At 63.4% G+C, this 14,839-nt stretch overlaps 1 long non-coding RNA gene across 1 annotated transcript; it reads left to right on the top strand.

Moving 5' to 3' along the window:
- Positions 1-366: 366 nt before the first annotated feature.
- Positions 367-9,262, top strand: LOC125333951. The gene is made up of 2 exons (XR_007207023.1): positions 367-567; positions 7,127-9,262. It is a non-coding gene; the product is annotated as an uncharacterized LOC125333951 (long non-coding RNA).
- Positions 9,263-14,839: the final 5,577 nt, after the last annotated feature.

The following is a 14,839-nucleotide window of genomic DNA, read 5'->3' as shown; positions in this document are numbered from 1 at the left end:
ACGGTGTCGGGAGGAAGTGAGTTATTCCAAACAACTTTCTCCGGCCGGCACGGCCCGGGTTCCCAGGCGCGTCGCCCTGGCCGCTCTCCTCCCCCTCGCTTCCCCCAACCCTCCTTCCCTCCGCTCCCCCTCTCCGCCTTAATGACTTCCACATGGGCCTCTGGCAGCCCGAGCCAAGCCTCCCAGCATTGTCTGAAATCTCCAAATTTAGAAGAAATATGAAAATTGTCAAGCGGCCCTTCCTTAGGGGGTAAAAGCAACACTGGGCCTCGCGGCGGCGGTGGCGGCCGGGGGCCACGTGACGGCCCCCCAGCCAATGGATCCCCACGGCGCCCCTGACAGCGCTGCCCGCCGCGGCCTGGCCTCCCCCGCCAGCGCATATAAGGTAAAAAGAAAAAGGTTTTTCCAGCTTCTGAGGAGCCTGCGAGGAGTTTTGCACCCAGGGCTCCCATGCGGGCCGCTTCCAAAGGGCCTGCCCGGCGTCGTCGGGGTGCCGCTGGCGGGTTATAATGTACCGGGCACGTGGCCGTGTCCCCGCGGTGCCCCAGGGCTGGTGTGGGGTCGCAGGTAGGTGGCTGTGGATGCAGGGAGCGGGAGGGGGCACGAGTGGGTGTGTGGGGCAGTGGGGATGGGGAGGTTGGTGCTGGGGCTGCTGTGCAGGGTTGGAGCTCCGGCTGTGCCCGCTGGAAAACACAACTCCTCCGGCATCCCCCTGTGGCAGCCCAGCCCGGGATGCTCAGCACCCCGGGAGGTGAGCGGAGCACAGCCACGAGCAGGGAAATGTGCCGGGTGTTGGGCTGGCGAGGAGTGGCCGAAGCCTCCTCGGGGTTACCTGGGCAAAGGGGTTCCCCAAAATCTGTTCCCTTACAGCTCCGTCCTGGCGCTGGCCTTGGTGGGGCTCGCCCAGCTTTTCAGAGGCGGGCACGGACCCTCCGGGGGCTGGGGGAGGAATTGCTTTCTGCTCCGCGGATGTCTGGGATGGAAAAACTGGGAAACTGGAGGCTCCCACGCAGCGGAGACATGGAACCCCTGCTTGGCTCCTCCGCCTGTGCTGCTGCCGCTTTTGGGGAGAACGAGCTGGGGAGGGAATGGGGCCGGGGCTCGCTGCCCGAGGCTCGCAGGGTGTTGCAGCCGCCGTGACTGGGAGCATCCCGCTGCCCGCGGCTTTTGGGATCCCGGGGCCAGCCCCGCCTGTGCCCTGCTTCTCTCTATCCTCCGGGAATGGCCCCGGCCGGCCCCACGGACGTTATCCCAGCCGGGGGCACTTCCCCGGCTCCATCGCTCTCTGAGGGAATGGTGGCTGCAGTGTGTGTGACCCTGCGGGGGCTGAGCCCTGTCCTGGCCGCAGGGAAGGGCACGGGGAGGGCAGCAGGTGATGGCCAGCAGGGCTGCTGGCCTTGCAAAGGCTCCCCGGGTGGTGTCTCCTCCCTCAGGGCTGCCTTTGTGGGGTTTATGGCTGGCTCTGTGCTCTCCCTCTGCTCCCAAAGCGGCGGCAGTGGCTGTCCCCTCCCAGTGGGTCACCTGGGGACACTTGTGGCTGCAAGGTGCCGTGTCCTCCTGCCTCCTTCCTCTGCAGGGACAACCACCAGGTGTTATTTGGGTCCACCACAAGGACAGTGGGTCCAGCCAGGACACAATGATATCCCTGGGGGGGTACAGGTTCTGTAGGGGCTCTGTGTCCCTCTGCCATGGGACAGTGACAGTGACCAGGGCACTGCAGCCTCTCAGCCACCATGGTCCCAGTCTGTCCCCACTCTGCTGCTCCTCCAGAGCTTCCCACCGTTGCTGGCTGCTCCTGGGGAAGCGGCAGCATCCTGGCACTGGGATGGAGTTGGGGAGCCAGGGGTGGGACATGACCTGTGTCCCCATCCCAGTGGCAATGTCCCTGGCACGGGGCTGTCCTGCCTGTGCCCAGCCTGGCTCCCCAGACCCCATGCACCATCCAGGGAGCCCTCCAAAGGATGATGGAATTGCCTCCCCGCTGCCAGCCGGTGGGAAAGAAGTCACCACCCAACAAACACAGGCAGACGCCTCCGCCAAAGCTTTCCCAAGCAGTTATCAGCAGGAATTCGGGAAAGGCTGCGTCTAGACAGGCTGCAGCTCTGGGTGGCTGCTGGATAGAGTGGCATTTCCCTCTACACTTGTCAGGAGAGAGTCTGCAGATGATTAAGAGCCCTTTTTTTCCCTCTTCGTCTCCTTTTCTGTCCAAGAACCACCCTTGTCCCTGATCAGGCTTTTCCGTGGCTTGTTCCTCTGCAGCCCGGGGTAACCTGCCTTTGCTCATCCCTGGCATCCTGCTCCTCTCTGGGACTAAGGGGGAAGAGCCAGTGCTTGGTGCCTGGTGGTTCATCCTGCAGTGGCTCCTGGAGAGCAGGGCTGGGATGAGTGGCTCCTTCAGCCCATGGCACCACAGCCTCCTGGTCAGTGACTGCTCCGGCCGTGGCACCGCAGCCTCCGGGTCAGTGACAGCTCTGGCTCTGCACTGTGCCGCTGGTCACTGCCACTCCACGGCAGGGTGCTGGGCAGTGGCGTGGCACAGGCAGGAGCACGGGCAGCGCAGGGGCTGTGCCAGGCTGGGGACCCGGCTGTCCCCAGGGCAGCCCCAGCACCCGAGCGTGTGCGGGGCAGAGGCAGCGCCAGCTCAGCAGTGAGGCAAGAGGCTGGAAATCTGAGCTCTGGGGCTGTTTCAGCATGTCCTGGCCTTGGCTGGGAGCAGAAAGGAGGTGATGGGAGCAGACTCCCTGCAGAGTCGGTGCCTGGGCTGCAGCTGCTGGCTCCAGGTGAGGGCTGCTTTGTGCTGGTGGACAGGCTGGGGATGGTCATGCTGTCCATGGGGAAGGGCACTCTGGAGGGCTGGCAGGCCCCTGGGCCAGCCCTGTGCCCCCAGTAGGCACACAGCGTGTGTGGCTGTCAGCTGTGGGGGTGACAGATGTGTGTGGTCACCCTGCCCAGGCGCTGCGTGAGGTGACACATCCAAGCAGGAGCTTCCGAGCAGCAGCACCTTCCCTGTCCTACCATCACTGGAACCTGCTGTGTGCAGCGCTGGAGCTGCAGGGGATGGCCAAGGAGCAGGAGGTCCTGGTGGGGCTGCCCAGGGCTCTGGCAGCCCTGGAGGGCACCGGTGCCACCTGTTCCCAGGGGATCTCAGGGGGCTCAGCCCTGGCTGGGTCTGTGCTGCGATGGGCTGTGACGGTGCCGTGCTGTGGTGGCAGGGACTGGGATAGCACTGGCAGTGCTGGAGGCTTCCCACCCTGGGCCAGCAGGACCCGTGGGGACTGGCTGGTGCTGTGGTCCTTGCCCTGAGACCTCTGGGAGCAAGCAGATGTCCCCACTGAGCAGGGACAGCCTGGGCTGAGCTCTGCCGGGATGAGCAGCTCCCCGTGGACAAGGGATGGCAGCAGCCAGGGCCGGGTGATGGGGCTGTGGGGTCTGATGTGCCATGTGTGGGGCAGATGCTCTGTGGTGGCCAGCAGGTCACCCTGGTCTTGCTGTGGGACCAGCTCAGTGGCCACTGGTACTTAGGGGAACGTCTCTCTCCTGGCCTGGCCTTTTTAACTGGGATCCCTCACTGCAAATTTGTCTTTTGTTTTTTTCCTCTCCCTTTTCAACCTTCTTTTTTAAATTTTCATTTTGATTCTTCCCCACCTGCAGCCCCACAATTCCTGCTGGAGGCTCTGCAGGGGAACGATGCCTGTTACACCAGTCCCAGTGTGACTTTTTGCTCCCTGTTTTTCCACACCTCATCTCCTGAGTGCTGGGAACTGGAGCCATTTAGGGCATTTTATTTTAGTGATTTTTACTGCTCGGATTCGTGGGCAGCAGGCAGGGCTGGGAAAACTGGGAGCCTGTGAGGGACATGAATTGCAACCTGGGCTCTGTTGGAGCAGAGATAAGGGGATAGAACCAGGAGAAGCAGCCAAAGTTGTGGCAGCTTGAGGAGCACACCATGGGCTGTGCCTCTGCCCAAGGAGACAGAGCCTGGCTGCTCCCTGCCCGCTCCAGGCTCTGGGAAGCTCCTGCATGCCCACCATGCCAGCTGTCCCCTCAGCAGCTCCTCAGAGCCCTGCAAGAGTGGGATGAGGAGCAGAACCTGGGAGCGAGGAGGATGCTGGAGCAGCCTCCCTGCCCTGCTTGGGAACCGCGTCCATGGGGAGCTCTCCCCGCGGCGCTCCGGGTTCCCACCAGCCCTTCCCAGCCGGGCTGGAGGCCGCTGACGTGCTGGCCTGTCCCCTCTGGGACTTCACCCTTGCACCACTTCCTGCGGGCCGGGAATGTGACGTGTAAACAGAGTGGGAAGGCTGGTGCTGGCCTGGGCTCCCACGCTCCGTGTGCCCCAGGGCCGGCCCCGGCGCCAGCAGCATCCCCGTGCCCCAAAACACCTTCCAGGGCTGGCACGGGGAGCGGACATGGGGCTGGGCACGGGGAGCGGCTCTGGGGGGAGGAAAGCAGCCGAGGATGGGGAGATGGTGACGCGAGGGCCGGCAGCAGCGGGGAAGGGCTGAGGCCGTGGGAAAGGCGGTGACCAGGCTCCTGTGTGCCTTGGCTCTTCCGTAGCTTCCATGGCTTCTTCCAGCCACGAGTCCCTGTTCTGCTGCTCCTCCCCGAATGGAGACTCCTCACCCCCAAGGCAGGCTCTGTAGCTGGAGGGTTTCAGCCCCTCACCACAGCACTGGCACCAGTGGGTTCTGCATGGCAGGGGACAGCGGGGTCAGTGCCCTTCCCTGCGGTGACAAACAGGGAGGTGGCAGAGGCCTCGTTTGTCCCTCCAGCCATCCATGCCATGCCAGGCCGTGCCACCACCAGCAGAGCCGAGTGTGGAGGCTCCAGCTCTGCAGAGACACCAAATTAGGTGATTTCTCCCTCACCCTGGCCCCACAAACCAGATGCTCTCTCCCCTCTGCACCCATGCCCTGCTCGCAGCCCCCCAAACCTGCTCCTTTGTTCTTGGCATCATAATTCATCCCAGCAAAACCCAGCGAGCAAGAGCAGCATCCCCCTGGGCCCCCTTGGCTCGTCCCCAGCAAGGGAGATGGGGGGAGATGGGGGCTGCTTGGGCTCCAAATCTGCCTTTTTGACCATAAAAGGGCAGGCACGCAGCCCCGGCAGGAGGATGGGAAAGGGAAGGCAGAGCTATTTATAGCTGAGCATCAGGACCTCAGCCTGAACTCGGGGTTAATCAGCCTGTGACCAGATTAGGATCTCCCCTGGCCCCTCCATTTTCTCATAAACCTTTGATTTAATACCAGCGCTGGCGAGGGAAGGAGGGAGGAAGGGAGAGAGGAGGCACCTTTCCTCTGCAGAGGCCACCCTGGGCTGTGGGGGACAGGATGGAGACACTGAGGGATGGGATGGAGATGTTGGGAGAGCTGGAAGGCCCCAGTGGGAAGGAGCGTTGGAGCTGTCCTGCCACCAGCTCGTGCTGCAGAGTGCCAGGGAGCAGCATCCCTGTGGAATCGCTGCAGGGACCCAACAGGCAGCAGGAGCTGCCCTGGGGTCAGCCCCTTACATTCCTGGAGCTGAGTGAGTCCTTCCAGCAAGGGCACGCTCTCCTACATGATCCCAGTCCTCAGCACCCAGGAGAGGTGTCTGAGGGGGTTCTTGGGCAGGATTTACCTTGCCTGGTGCTACCTTGGTGGTGTCATCAGGGCTGTCTGGGAAGCTGATGGATTAAAGATTGTCTGGGGCAGGGATGGGGTTCTGATGGCTGGTAGAGATCTGGATTTTGAGGGCCAGGAGGAGGGGAAAGGGCTCCTGCATGGGATCGAGCATCACCCAGTGCCTTCCACCCTCCAGAGAGCAGGGAGCTGCTCACAGCAGAACCTTCCTGGCCGGGGGGCTCGGGCGTCCCTGAGGAGCCCCAGCCTGGCCTCGCAAGGCTGGGGAATTTCAAGGAGGAACAAATCCCAAGTGCAATTAAAAAAGGACATTTCCTGCAGCGCAGGCCTGCCTGGAGAGGGGAAAGGGCGCTGTGTTGTAACCGCGGGGAGGGCCGAGCTCTGACTCAGCCCAGCGCTGCCGGGAGCAGCTCGGGGTGGCCACGGAGCTCTCTCAGAGCACTCGCCCACTCCTCGCCCTCTGGCATCGCCAGCAGCAGCAGGGGACACGCAGGGACACGGCTTGGGACAGGAGAGGCTGGAGGTGAGCGGCGGGTCGGGGCACGGGCAATGCCAGCAGAGCTGCTGTGACCATGGAAGGTGCCAGGGGACTGTCCTGGCCATGCCCTGGGCACCTCCAGACACGCTGAACGTGGGCATGCGGCAGTGGCTGGTGGATCCCCAGCATTGGCAGGACCATGATCCAGCCATTTGTCGTTCTGGATCCTTCCGAATCCGTGTGGCGCGTTGGCACCCGCACGAGTGGGATGAGCAGCCTGGGGCTGGGGCTCTCCTGGCTCGGGGGACACCGGTGTCCCCCCCACGGAGGTGCCCCAGCAGCAGTGTGAGTGTGGTGACCAGAGCGTGCTGGTGGCAGTTGTCTTTCGTGGGAATTTGGGAGAAAACCAAGTGGAATCAAGGGGGACAGGGCAGGCCCCGCAGTGCTGGGGTTTTGCCCCATCTTGGGGACACTGCTTGGGGTGTCTGTCTGCCCTGGGACCCTCTCTGGGGCAGGGCTGGGTGGGCTGTGGCGGATGTTTTGCCTCCATCCCGGCGGGATGCGCAGCCCGGCGCATTCCTCCGGAGTTTCTCGGCGTTTCTTCCCCCCCCCAGCACCTCCCCGGGGACGGCAGCTGAGCTCTCCCAGCCCTGCACCACAGGGGCAGACAAGGCTTTGTCCTGTCTTTTCCCACCAGGGGACGGTGGCAGGGGGAGGACAGGGCCATCCCCAGGCCCAGTGCAGGGATCCCCTCACACCTGGGGACCTGGAAGTCACTCCCAGGAGAGGAGACGTGTCCCACACCTGTGGGCTTTGAGAAAAGATGGCTTTGAGCAACAAAGGGAGGATTTTGAGTGAGTGTTTTAAGGTTTTTTGCGTGCACAGAGCTGTTGGCATTGCCGTCCTCAGGCCCATGGGGTGCTGAGCACCCAGAGGGGCCCCACAGCTGCTGCCCAGGACAGGACCCAAGGGCTCGTGGCTCCACGCTCAGCTCTTCACTGCTCTGCTGACTCCCACCCTCTGTGTTTTACAGGCTCAGCTCTGGCTGTCCCTGGGGTTTTGAAGCTGCTGAACACACGAGAGGATGGTACAGCCCCCCGAAATGGCCACCACGAGCGATGGGCAGAGCTGATGTACCACCACGCCGCCACAGGGGCACCACCGCAGGCCCTTTCCTGGGCACAGGCAGGGACAGGCCGTGGGCTTATTTTGCCCTGCCCAGTCATGCAGAGGGGGCTGGAGCCCAGGGACTTGATCCCAGAGGATGGATGCCAGGGACTGGCTCCCAGGGACTGGATCCCAGTGTACAGATTGCAGGGCACGCTGCAGTGCCTCACATCCCTCCTGCAGAAAGCACAGCAGCCCCTTCCCAGGGGCGTGCAGGGCGCCAGGCAGAGGCTCTGTGAAGGCAGGAGGGTCCCTGCAGCACCTCCCCTGGTTCTGGGTCCCTGTGGCTCTTGTCACACTTGGCCAGGGCTCAGGGCTGGCCTGGCCATGGCTGGTACAGAGACAACGCCGTGCTGGCCAAGGCTGCTGCAAACTGTCTCTCCTGAGCAATGGATGCTGCAATCTTGGGGCTCCCCAGGGCTCTTTCCCCCCAAAGAACAAGGGGCAGCAGTGGGGGGAGCCCAGCCCAGTGCAGGGGGTGGTTCCTGCCCCGGGTCCCAGCTGGGTGCGTGTGGCCGGGGGGGCCGGGCCGGATGCAGGGGCTCACGGCAGAGATGCAGCATCTGCTTCTCATCAGGCTGCTGGGGCTGTGATAGATGGTCTGTTTATCAGCTTCAGCCCTGCTCAGGATGTTAGTGTTCGCCTGAGAAGGATATTTTTGGGCTCGGTCGCTCCCTCTATCCTCCCTCGCCTCCTGCTTCCCCCCGGATCTTCGCTCTCCAGGCCAGGTGGGCCGAAGCCTTTCCAGACCCAAGGGTGGAGATCCAGGGAGCTTCTGTCCCACAGCCCCTGGTTCTTGCCCATGGGAAGGGCTGGGCTGGGCTCTGCCAGCCTGGGGATGGATCAGGCCAAGGTCTGAGCTTGGGAAGCTGAGGTGCCAGCCAGCTGCAGGCTCTCCTGGCGACAGGGACAAGGACAAGGGCAGGGAGGGACAGCAGGAGCTTTCACATGCTCCTCATCCTCTGGGGCAGGGAGGGATGTGCTGCGTGGCACCCGCAGCCCCACATTGTCCTGGTCACCCCCATCTCCCTCACCCTCTTGCCCAGCTCTGCACCAGCTCTCTGGGGGGATACATTTGGGATTTAGAGGCAGCCCCACCACATCCCCATCCCCTGTCCCTGTCTGTCCCTGCAGAGCTGGGGCCAGGCTGAGCTTCCCAGCCCAGGCCTGTGCTGCCATCATGCTGGGGACACGGGCACACAGCTCTGGAGGCGGGGGACACCTCTTGGCCCGCACCCAGACACAGCCTGGCCGTGTCCCCACCCACGGCCACGCAGCGAGGGGGACCCCGGACACGTCCATGTCTCCCAGCCCAAGGTGCAGTGCTGCATCTCTGGTCAATTGGGAGTCTGAGATGAAGCACTGTAGCTCGGGAAGGGAGGAACTGCGCACCCTGGGGACCCCCCCCGCTGGGACAAGTGACACAAGGAGAGCTCGGCCCTGGCTGCAGGAAAAGGGCTCATCCCAAAGCTCCCTGCAGAGATCCAGCAGGGATAGGAGGGTGGGGAGGTTTTTCCTTGCAGCAGAGGGACCCCTGTGTCTGCTGGGGACCCCCAGCCCGGCTCTGGGCACCAGTGGGAGGGGTCCCACAGAGATGGGAGGGGTGGGAGCTCCCCCCATCAGCCACACACGGAGCCGGGAGAGCGGCGAGGACGCGCCGGGCTGGCACAGAGCCCGGGTTGCCGTGTCCTCAGGGTCCAGTTTTCCCAGGAATCCCTTAGGCACTAGGTTGGGGATTCCTGGAAATACTGTTCTTGGGGCCACGGCTCGGCGGCCCATCCTGTGGGAGCCACAGCCTGCGGAAGAGCCGGGAATGGAGGTACAGGGCCACGGGGAGGGGTGGGAGTGGGAGGGGAGCCCCTGGAGATCCCACACAGGGGGTGATGGATGTCCCCGTGGGTCACCACTCACTGCCAGGGGATGTGGCTGGTGGGTAGGTGGCCTCACACCCCTCCTGCCCTGCCCGGGCCACCCAGGGTCAATAAAGGTCTCCATTCCTGAGTGACTCTGTCCTGGCGGGTCCTTTGGGGCTGGGAGCAGGGTGGGACCCAAGGGGGTGGTGCCAGCACCGTTCGGGGCAGAAAGGTGGGACAAGAACCACCCTGGGGGCTGCTTTCTTCCTCCTGTGCTGTCGCCCACCATGTCCCCCATTCCCAGCCCTGCTGAGCTCCTGCAAAAGGAACGCTGATGTGTGATCCTGTGAGAGCATCTCAGGCAGCAGCTGCCTGGGATGGACTGGGGGCTCTCCCTGCAGCCCCCCGGGCATCCTGCATCGATCCCTGCCTGCAGCCAGCCCTGCCTGCACCAGGGTGGGTGTGGGCAGCACTGGATGGAGACAGAAGAATCCCAGAACCATTTCGGTTGGAAAAGCTCTCCCAGCCCATTGAGTCCAAGCTGTGCCCCATCCCCACCTTGTCCCCAGCCCAGAGCACTGAGTGCCACCTCCAGCCCTTCCTTGGGCACCTCCAGGGATGGGCACTCCAAACCTCCCTGGGCAGCCCCTGCCAAGGCCTGAGCACCCTTTCCATGGGGAAATTCCTGCTGCTGTCCACCCTGAGCCTGCCCTGGCACAGCAGGCAGGTGCAGGCAGCGGCTGGGCAGGCCGGCAGGTGGCACTGCTGCCTCGATGGGAGCAGGTAGGGACAGCCCTGCCCATTCCATCCCATCCCATCCCATCCCGTCCCGTTCCGTCCCGTCCCGTCCCATCCCATCCCTGCCCATCCCGCACTCGCCAGTTCCCAGCATGGAGCCCCCCGGGCCACCCCACAGGGGCTCCCCCACGCCTGGCAGCAGCAGAGCCGTCCCCAGGCCAGCAGCAGCCGCTGTCCCCCCCTTCCCACCCACCGCTGTCGCTGCCCCCTGCCCAGCTCACGCCCTGCCCGCCCCCTGCCAGCCCGGGCGGGTGCCATGGGGACAGGGACCCTGCTTGTCCCTGCTCCAGCAGTGGATGAGCCCCACCCCTGGCTGTAAGAACAGTGCAGGGGACACCATGGGCTGGTCAGCCTGGCCTCCGTCACCCCACCAGCTCAGGCGAGAGGCCCTGGTCCTCCAGCCACCCCCACCAGGGACAGGACCCCGGGGCCAGCCAGGGGATGCCACCAGCCCCACGCTGCTGGGCTGGCACACCCCACAGCCGTGTGCCCACCTGGCCTGTTCCCAGCTCCGGCAATGCCACCGGCCCAGCCACCTCCCTGCCCATCCCACTGACCCAGCGGGGCACAGCCCACCCTGGGGGACAGTGACGTGGGCTGCGACCCCCCACACGCCCCATGCCCACCTCCCCTCGCTGCCTGCTCTGCCAGGACCTGGGAACTCATCTGGAGAGATGGAATGGGCACACAGAAGGGTTTGGGGTCCCTGGATGGGCAAGGAGAACCCGCCCAGGAGGACACCCCAAAGCCAGCTGAGGGAAGGCAGACATGGGGAAAGTCCTTCCTGCCCCTCACGAGAAGGAAAAGTGGAAATCACAAAAGCTCTCTGGAGATGGAAAGCCCAAATCCAAGCGTGCTCCTCCCCGTGACAGCACTGCTGGTTTGCCACGGCTCCAACCGCTCCGTTTCAACATTTTCCAAGCTTTTGTTTGGATTTTGGTTGTCAGGGGGTTGCAGGACATGCCAGGGCACGAGGGGAAGCCATGTCTCTCACACACCCAAATTAAAAAAATATGGCACTTAGTGGAGGAAATGCCAGCTCAGAGAGCTTTGATTGTTTCCTTCTTTCTTTCCTCCCCCTTTTTTTTTTTCAGCCAGAAAATTCATCAAGGTTGACCCTGTCCCTGAGAGAGATTTAGGTTTGGGCAATATTAGTAATTTCTGGCCAGAAAAAGCTCTTTAATTGGAGAATTCCTGATTGCCCAGGGCTGGGATTCAACATCCAGCCAGGTGGTTTCCTTGGAATTTTCCAGGTGCATCCCCAGCTCCAAGCACCGGGATTATCCCCAGCTCCAGGAGTGCTGCCCCAGCCACCTGACAGGGAAACTGAGGCACACACAACTGTCTTGCATCCAGAACAACCCAGCCATGGCTCTGCTCCACCCCAGCATGGTGTGGGTGAGGATGCCCTGGGCACCCACCACAGGCGCCGCACGCTCCCTGCCTCAGTTTCCCTGCTGTTGGCACAGGATCCCTGCAGAATGCTGAGCCTCCCAGCACAGCTCAGCCTCCCCGGCTGGCCCAGGAGCAGGAAGGGAAGGGAGTTGTCCTGACTCAGCCGGCAAAACCGGCACCACCTGGGAGCAGCAGCAGCCGCTGGCACCGCCCCGGGCACGGAGCAGGGAGGTGGCAGCAGTGGCAGAGCGGGGCTGCTTCCCTGCTCATTCTTCGCCTCCCTGCTCCCGGCAGGATGAGCTCCACGTGTTCGCCGCTCTCTGCAAAGCACCCAGGAGGGGAGGCCAAGCTGCCATGCTCCCTTTTTTGGGGGCAGTTTTTCCCCTTCCAAGAGTCCTGGGCTGGCCCCACGCTCAGGGCTCCCTGGCAGTGCCTCCCTGCCAGGGTGTGCGGGGAAACACTGGGATATAAAGTAAGGGAGTGGTGGGTGCTGGTGTGGCACCCATGTGCCTGAAACCCTTTGGTGCTCTCAAGCCATCCCCAATTTTGCAGAAACTCGGTGGCCATAAATCCTCCTCTGTCCCCAGGACCACCTGCTTGTGCTTCCCTACTTCGTCTCCGTCTTCTCCCAGAGCCAGGTATGGCCACATCCCTCAAAAAAATTTATTGGGGGTCTCTTAGAGCCTTGCTGGAGAGAACCATGCTGGCAGCCAAACCCCATTCCCAAGAAAAGGTAATTTCTTCCCCTATATTTATTTATATCCACAGGCTGCAGGGAAACAGCCGTCCCTGTGCCAGGCAGGGAGGTTTGTCCCTGTGGGGTGGAGGTGGGCAGAGGGTCTGGGTGTCAGAGGATGGTTCCCCTCACTCCTAGAGGCCCTCAGAGCAGTGTTTGGCAAACCCAAAGGGATTGGGGAAGGGGCAAAACCTCCCCCTGCCCCAGGGGGGGCAGTGCCAGCCCCACGGTGGCCACGCTCCCCCCGTGGCCCACAGCCACAGCCCAGTACCTCAGCACTTCGTCAACGGGCAGCAGCAATCGGCTTAAAAATAATCCCCGGCCGTGTCCTGCACTGGCCCCGGGCTCAGGGCTGCCAGGGGGGCTGGAAATGCCCCTGCCAGGGCCCACAGGGCATTGTGAGTCAGGGCTGGTGGGTGCTGCTGTGGCAGCCCTTGGATGACGCTGGCACACACGTGTCACCCCCGGCAGGGCAGCTCACTGCCCTTCTCCAAGCTCCTGGGATGGTGTGAGGGTGCCCAGGTGCCAGCCCCGCGTGCCCAGCACGCTCAGCCCTGTGGGTGTCACAGCACTGGGCCCCAGCGTGGTTGGGAGCACCCCTGGGCTGGGGAAAGGCTCCAGATCGGGGCTTTTTGCAAACACAGGTTTTCCACGGCTCAGCAGGGCTGGAAGCGGAGCGTGCGCTCACCCACGCACCAGGGCCCATCTGCGTCCCCAGGGCTCTCCCGAGGGTCCCTGCTCCTCCTTGCTCCGCACAGCCCTTCCCGGGACCCTCCACACCCACCCCTGGCTCTGGAGAGCGGCCCCCAGCTCCCTGAGCGGCGCTGGAAACACAGGAATGGGAGCTTGGGCAGCTCCATCCAAGCAGGACGGTGTGGTTCAGGCCTGGCGTCTCCCAGCATCCCAGGGACCCAGCTCAGGAGCTGCCCCCCAAACGCAGCCCCACAGGGATGAGCTGCTCTTGCTGCTGGGATGGGATGGGATGGGATGGGATGGGATGGGATGGGGGAGAGGAACGGGGCAGCCATTGATGCCATGAAGATTTTTTGCCTTTTCTTTTATCCCCCTGTTATACCTTTTTTACAACTTCTGTATTCTCAGTGCTTTTTGCCTACATTCTTGGACTTGTTTGTCAAGCTGAGAGACTAAACATTTTAGAAGCTTCATAGTTAGGGATCAGTGTGCCCCAGGCCCCAAGGTCCTCTCCAGAACACATTCTGTAAACTCAGATAGAACCATCCAGGGGAAGGCTCCTTGGGGAGGGGGGGCTCACTTGAGCCTCTCATTGGGGAATCTTTGATAGATCTGCTAATTAGTAACACCTATAATGTTATACCCGATCTTTGGTGGGGGTGTGCATGGAGGTGCATTCGACCTGGACGTGTGCACCTAAGGATCCTTAAAATAAATACCAAGGTAAAATCCCTTTTCCCCTTCTAACCGTGTTTGACTCTTGGTTTTAAGACCAGGAAAAGGCATCACCATGGCCCCCCAGGAGCCCTGGAGCAGGGAGCGGGGTGGCAGCCTGGCAGGGCTGTCCCTGCCCAGGGGCTCAGCTTGCCCAGCACTCGAAGCCACCCAGCCTGGGCTGGCAGTCACCACCCTCCTGAGTCAGCAGCAGGCAGGTCGCGTCCCAGCCGGGCTCGCCAGGCCTGCCCGGCGCGCCCCAGCGCCTGCGGTGCCAGAGCTGGTGCCAAACCCGGCTGCCGTGGCCAAACCCAGCTGCTGTGGCCCGGCTGGGCACAGCGGAGGTGGGTTGGGCACTGCCAGCACCCCCCTCACCAGCCCTGTGTCCCCAGCATGAGGGGTCTCGGTGGGAGCCCCCAGCACAACTCCAGGGTACCCAGAGCCGTGCCCAGAGCCGTGCCCAGCCCATCCCGGGGGAGGCACAGCCCTGCCCGCTCACCCCGCTCCCGAAGGCCTCCGTCAGCAGCTCCCAGCCCCAAACCTGCTCGCCCGGCCCCGCTCCCTGCCTGGGGAAGATGAACCTGCCCAGGGAGGCACAGGGCAGGTTCCCACCGCGTTTCCCTCCTTCCCGCACGCCGTGGGGCCTGGGATGAGGGCGGGTTTGGATCCTGCTGGGGCTGGCTCTGCCCTGGGAGCACGGGCTGAGCCCGGAGGGGCAGCAGCAGCTGAGGGCCCTGCTGCCCGCGGGCTGTCATCAGCCAATATTGACCCAAGGCACAGCTCCGCCTCGGCGCCATGGGCCTGGCTTCGGCCTTATCTCTCCTCCTGCCCTGGGGGAGCAGCCCAAGTCCTCCCACCGGGTCCTGAGGCTGCATTAACCCCACCCCGGGGCTGGGGATGAGCTCCTGTGCAGGGTAAACCAGCGCAGGACCATCCAGAGCAGGGCAGTGCCATGACCAAGGTGGCGGCACCCTGTACCACGCCTAATCCTGCTCCAACAGATCCTCCCCGGGCAGCAAAAAGACACGAGCTGGCTGTGCCTGTGCTCCCAGCTGGACTTTGGTCCCTGCTCCTGGGATCCAGAGGCTGCAGCTGGCTCCCTCCATCCTCACTCAGCTGCATGGAAACAAGCAGGGCAAGCTAAACAAGCCCAGCCACAGAGATGGGAGGCAGAGCCTGCACGGGGCAGGGGCAGGGAGCTGCTGGAATGGGCCCTGTGGGATCCCCTTACAGCAGGGGCACCCCTGGGGTGTGCACAGCCCAGCCACAGCGGGGAACAGCAAGCTCACGGTGTCCCCTGCCCCAGCACTGAGTCCTTGTGGGGGTCTGCACCCCGGGGCCCTCTCCCCAGCAGCTGGGCTGCCACCAGCAGCCCCGAGCCGAGCAGTTC

This window comes from Corvus hawaiiensis, chromosome 15 (assembly GCF_020740725.1).
Source record: "Corvus hawaiiensis isolate bCorHaw1 chromosome 15, bCorHaw1.pri.cur, whole genome shotgun sequence".
NCBI lineage: Eukaryota > Metazoa > Chordata > Aves > Passeriformes > Corvidae > Corvus > Corvus hawaiiensis.
This window is presented reverse-complemented; position numbering and strand designations above follow the sequence as displayed.